At 40.2% G+C, this 6,510-nt stretch overlaps 1 long non-coding RNA gene across 3 annotated transcripts in view; it reads left to right on the plus strand.

Annotated features, from left to right (window-relative positions):
* LOC127135153 (uncharacterized) overlaps positions 1 to 1,096 on the plus strand; it is a 53,117-nt gene extending 52,021 nt beyond the window's left edge. For all 3 annotated transcript variants that reach the window (XR_007808441.1, XR_007808440.1, XR_007808439.1), the window contains exons 3-4: positions 476 to 588; positions 784 to 1,096. This is a non-coding gene — a long non-coding RNA (uncharacterized LOC127135153). The remainder of the gene's footprint in view (positions 1 to 475; positions 589 to 783) is intronic.
* Positions 1,097 to 6,510: the final 5,414 nt, after the last annotated feature.

Consider the following 6,510-nt stretch of genomic DNA (forward strand, 5'->3'; position numbering starts at 1 on the left):
CACAATGACATTCTTCTCAAATTCATAAGTTAGTTAGGAATCCAGATTCAAATGAAATTGAAATTCGGATGAAATGAATTCTGAAATTCACTGTGAATTGGTCCTGTTAGGAACTTTTAAAATTGGTTCACTCTGTTTGTTAGTCCATTAGAGATTAGGTGAAGTTAGTTACAAATTCAATTGAAATTCACTTAGTATGAAATGTAAATTGGTTAGTTTGTTCATTGAGTTGAAATTAGCTATGCTGCAACTATACATTAGACCCACTTAACATTTAGTATGCTATGAACTATTTTAGTGAGCTAAGTTTGTAATTCACATGAAATGAAAATAACTTATCAAATTCCATCTAATTTTCTGTAAAATACTGCTACTGCTATCTAGCCTTGCAGTAGGAGTATCATCAAGTTAATTATTCATTTTCCTGATTTGAATGTATAGAATTAAACATGTGTATTTGGTGGTGAATTTTCAGGTTTCTTTGCCCTGCTAGGACCACATGCTGTTAGGACTGCTTGCAGAACGCATTTGTTGTGAAAGAAGACAAATAAAAATGTTGGCTGCAATGCTTAATGGAAAATTATTTAGGTAAGAAAGAAATATTAGATTACTGATTTATTAATTATGTGAGATTTACTTGTCAATTATTCACTTGTAGTTTGTATTATGTTTAGAATTATTGAAAGGTTATTGTGAGTTGGTGTTAAATGATGCTCCTTAACCGATATTGTTTGTGCTATGGATTTTTTAACTGATTCCCTATTGTGAAACTGGCCATTGCAGGTTGAGGTTTGGTCTGTTATTGTCGAAGGTTTGGGTGGCTGTAGGTGGACTTGCTGTAGTTGTGTGTTGATGTTGATGCATCATCTGATGTTTAATTATTGGCTGCAAAATCGTGTTTTGGCATGCTAGTGTTAGGATGATAGGTGATGTATATTACTATGATACCATGTCTTGAACTGTTGTGGTTTGTGGATGCTATGAAAATATTTTGAATGTTTTAATTAGTCTTGAGTGTTAATGAATCGAAATTGTAATTCAATTGAATTAATTTTGGATATTTGAATGTAATTGATGGTATGGGTGTTAGCTCCAACTTCGACGCCTGATATGGATTATGGGAATTAAATAAGGAAATAAACTCCTACGAAGAAATTGAATACTTCGACAAAATTATAAAGTTTGAAATTCCAGTCGAAAATACCTTGATACAAGGGTAAAAGTGTTTTGTGGACTTAGAAATGTTTCTAGCAGTAGGAAAACAGAAGCATCACTAACGATAGTTCGACAGACATACGTGGGGCATGGTGGGCGATCACGCACATGCAGAGTGCCACTTGTCTCAATCTGGTGAATAGGCCGTTGGAAGCGGTTATTTCGATTGGTATAAATTACCCAAAGTATTCATATGTAGAGAAAGTGTAAATTGAGAAAATGTATGTTTGTTGTGACATCATGTTTTTGTTTAAAGTAATTTAATCACTCTTTTCTTTTTTTTTTCCCCAGAAATTTATCTTCTTCGCCATTTACTTTCTAGTACTTTCATTGTCTTCATTGCATTATCTTTCCTTTATATTCTTTAACAAGTCATTTAAGTATGAACTTTGTCGAAGTGTTTATCACTTATCAGACTTCGCCCTAAAAACAATTAGCACATGTCCTAGGATCAATCTGATCGATCCTGTAAGTAACCAAAATATTTTAATTTGGAAGATCAGCGGTTGTTTACCAATTTTTACGGTAAACAAATTGGCACGCTCAGTGGGAAGATGCTAACTGTTTTGAAAACAAAAAGGTAAATTTTCTTCATTGTATTAGTTCTTGTCGTTCGGTCATCTTTCTCCTTTTGAAAATTTGTTGTATGTTATTAAGAAGTGGTAAAGTAATCACCACCAACGAAGATAGACAAAGAGGAAGGTACACGAGAGGAATGGAAAATTCAAACCAGCCAGATAGTGGGAACCCTCAGAATATGCCAACTAATAATGGAGAACCACCCCCAGTTCCTTCGACGGAGGGACCGACGATTCTAACAACCGTTTCTGAACCTATAACATCGATGGAAAGTTCAATGCCTACGCATCCGATTGCCCACGCATGGCCTATCCTGACTTTTACTGGGCCAATGGGCCCTTCACAAACTCCCCCACCTATAGGGACTTTTGTGTTTAGACCTTTTACGCCTCCAGGATTTTCGATGCCATTAAGTGGTCGAGATCAACCCTATGGAATGCAAACTTCGATGATGGAAAACTTACAAAGCGGCCCTCTAGTATTTTCAGGATGTGTGATGACTTCGCCGTTGCAGCAAGTAGGTTCTGGGGTGAACATGGGTCAAAATAGTCATTCTTTAGGAATGAGATATTCTACCCGCATGCCAAATTTGACGAAAAATTCCGTTGCAATCATTAGACAGCAAATGGATGAAAGTAACCATGACATGGTCCAGATGTTGGGCCAAACTATGAGGATAATCCTTAACCCTTTGATCCAGGATACTACCCAGTCTAACCGACAAGTGGCAACACAAATGATGCGCCTGGCGAACTTCTTTGGTGTGCCTCAGCCTCCCCGTCGTCCACAAAGAGAGTATATGGTAGAAAACTAGGGGGTAGCCTTCGAGGAGGATCCTACCATTAACCAAGTTCAACAGAACCAAAGAGACACACCCGGGGCAAACGTGGCAAATATGGGAGGAGCGATCAAACAAAATAGGGTCGAACTCCCTAGAAACCAACCACGAGGTCGTGTGAAGGAAGAACCAAAGATAACATTGGTAAATAGGAATCAGAATGCTGATATCCTCATACAACAAATGCAACATGATGATATGGCAGCGGATAATAATCTGGCAGCCATGGTTGAAAGAATCATGGCTTGAAACGAGGTAAACTTTGGTCTTCAAAGGCCAAACTATACGTCACCACTCTTAGAATATATCCTCTAGTCAGACTTACCTCCTAGATGGAAGGTCCCTAAATTCACTAAGTTTTCTGGGGATACAACTGAATCCAATGTCGGACATGTGGCTAGGTATTTAATAGAGGCATGAGAAATTTTTAGGATAAATTACTTTCCAAGTTCTCTCACAAAGAATTCCTTCACGTAGTTTACGACCTTGCCACAGAGTTCGATTCACACTTGGACTCAGTTAGAAAGAATGTTCCATGAGCAGTTTTACATGGGACAGACGAAGATTAGTCTAAAAGAGTTGGCCAGCATCAAGCGAAAGTTTACTGAGCCAATTGATGACTATTTGAATAAATTCCGTTTTGTTAAAAGCCAGATGTTTTACGCAAGTTCCAGAACATGAGTTGGTCGAAATGGCCGCTTGAGGCCTTGATTATTCCATTAGGAAGAAATTGGACACCCAATACTTGAGGGATATGGCCCAACTGGCCGATAGGGTTCGACAACTAGGGCATTTGAAGGAAGAAAAAACTAGAGCCAATAGGAATAAGAGAGTGGCCTACGTCAAATTTAATAAAGATAACGAAGGACCATATGATAAGCCTTCGAATGAAAGCGAGATCGCTCTTGCTGAACTGAAGCAAGGCTCTCCTTATTCATGTAAGGTTTTGGCTCCTTCGAATGGGAAAAACCCTATCGAACCAGAAAAGAATGATATATTTCCTAAGAAAACGTATACGTTCGACGTTATAAAATGTAACAAAATCTTTGACTTGTTAGTTAAGGATGGCCAAATGATAGTGCTTCCTGGTGCTAAAATGCCTCCTTTAGAAAAAAGAAAGAAAATAGGTTTTTATAAGTACCATAACTTCCTGGCTCATAAAAGGTCTCAATGTTTTCTTTTCAAGGATCTTGTTCAGAATTCTATTAAGGAGGGAAGACTCAAATTCAGAGAGAAACCCAGGAGCCAGATGAAGATTGAATCTGACCCTCTGTAGGTAGCTGACGCTCACTACATAGAGCCAGATGATGTAAACATGGTCGAAGTTTCAGAGGAAACTTCCATGGAAGTCGACGACGAGCGTCGACAAGAAGAACACAAAAAATTGGCCTTCCCAAAAGAAGAATAGACTCTTATGGATTTCCTCCATAGATGCCAAGGGAAGAAATCAGAAGTCATGTTATGCCCTCGATGCAGTGTCGTGTTCGACAAGAAAGCGGCGTACAATCTTGAGGGAGTCAGGAAGGCAAAATACAGATGGGATCAGGGAGCCCCTCAGGACCAATGGGTCTACAGGTCTAGAAGAGCTTTCAATCCAAGGAGGTGTTTCGACCCAGACAGACGTTTGGTGAAGCTTAAGACAAAAGGATCCTGCTACAAGACATATCTCCTTCAAACCCAATGTAGAGGATTCCAATGGAAAATGGGTGAGGACAACCTACGGCAGAAAGCATGGTCATGGAAAATGGTAGAACTTCGAAATAGACAAATATTCGTCGCTGGCCTACCGTAAAGAATTCTAGGTGTCCCAAAAGGCAGCCCATATCTCTGAGAACTACAAAGGGAAAAATCCCATGACGAGGTCCCAATGAAGAAGGGAACAGAGAAGGAGAAAGGTGCAGAGGGAGATTGGAGCAAGAGAAAACGCTGAATCCAACACCAACATGCCTGCTAGAAAGAAGGAGAAAGAGGATTTAATGTTGGTCGAGAGGATGCTTACCACTCAAGAAAAGACAGACAAAGAAAAACATGATCGAGCAGTATCAGAAGACGAAATGCTCATAGATGATTTCAACTTTGGGTTAGAGTTTTTGCTGGATATCAGAGTTAATATGGTCTCAGTGCTCCCTGGAGAATTCGACCAAATAACTGAGGTTGAAGATACTAACGATATCACAAACATGGAAATGGCCGCTCATAAACTAGTGTGCTATTACGTGATGAATAATGATTGCATGGAGGAATAAAATGCTCTCTTCGAGCGACCAAATGAGGTTATGAAGAGTCATCTTAAGCCTTTATTTATTCCTGGGAAAGTCGAAGACGTCCCAATTAACAAGATTTTGGTTGATTGTGGCGCAATGGTGAACTTGATGCCACATCGCCTTTTGAGGAAAATAGGTAAGTATGACACCGATGCCAAGCTTCATAACACGGTGCTTTCCAATTATGAGGAAAAGGTGGGGACCACCCTTGGGGTAATCCAAGTCTAGCTAACAGTGGGAATTGTCACTCGATCAATGATGTTCATGATTGTGGAGACAAAGGCCAACTATAACTTGCTACTTGGACGCGAATGGATACATGGAGTTGGAGTTGTACCATCCTCCATGCACCAGAGAATCACCATCTGGCACCCAGACGGTATTGTGGAGAATGTAGAAGCAGACTAGGGCTACTTCAATACTCCAATCAATCATGTCGACAGACACCGGTTTGACAAACATTTGGCCAATATTGCTCCATCTGATCCGACCAGCTTTGCATTCACTCCAGATGATAATGCCTATTGTTCTTTGTATCTACACCCCACCAATGGTTTTCAATGGGATCGTGAAGTAGTGGGCGAAGATGATTTTGGGTACATAGGAACGTTAGGAGTCGACCCAACAGGTTGGGGAAGCGAAATTCTGTGATGATGACTGAGTTCGAAGCACTAAAAAGAATTTCGGCTTACATAGTCGGAAACAAACAGCAAGCGGCCTTAGAGGATGAAGACAAGCACTTGGCTGTCGAGGCCAACAAGGAAGTTCACCGAAAAGGTCCTGGGAAGGACTTTGATCCAGAACCACCTGATAAGGTCCAGAATGAAGATGAAGGCCAGAGGCTCGACGCCATTTATGATGACGAGCCTTTGGGTTTCGAGAAAGATTCGTCGACAACAAACACCAAGATGCTGGCTCAAGATCCACTCGAAGAAATCAACTTAGGAGAGGGATCGACAAAAAGGCCAACTTACATCAGTGCCAATATCAGCCCTCAGATCAAAGTCAAAGTGATCCAATTGTTGAGAGAGTTGAAGGATTGTTTCGTGTGGGATTATAATGAGATGCCTGGTTTAAACAAAGGCCTGGTCGAAATGGGGTTGCCAATCAAGCCTGGGAAGAAGCCCATCAAGCAGAATTCGAGGCGATTTGCACCTGAAATTCTCTCAAATATTAAAGAGGAGGTCAAAAGGCTTCTTCGTTGTAAATTCATTCGTACGACCAGGTAGTCGAATGGTTGGCAAATATTGTACCTGTCATTAAGAAAAATGGTACTTTGAGGGTTTGCATAGATTTTAGAGACTTAAATACTGTGACCCCAAAGGATGAATATTCAATGCCTGTGGCGGAGATGTTAGTCGATTCTGCCGTGGGCCATGAGTATCTTAGCATGCTTGATGGATATTCTGGATATAATCAGATATTCATTGTTGAGGAGGATGTCCCAAAAACAGCGTTTCAATGCCCTGGAGCCTTAGGCACCTATGAATGGGTAGTCATGCCTTTTAGTCTAAAGAATGTTGGGGCAACATACCAAAGAGCAATGAATTCGATCTTCCATGATTTCATAAAGACTCTTATGAAAATCTACATTGATGATATTGTTGTTAAGTC

Source organism: Lathyrus oleraceus, chromosome 4 (genome assembly GCF_024323335.1).
Source record: "Lathyrus oleraceus cultivar Zhongwan6 chromosome 4, CAAS_Psat_ZW6_1.0, whole genome shotgun sequence".
NCBI classification, from domain to species: Eukaryota; Viridiplantae; Streptophyta; class Magnoliopsida; order Fabales; family Fabaceae; genus Lathyrus; species Lathyrus oleraceus.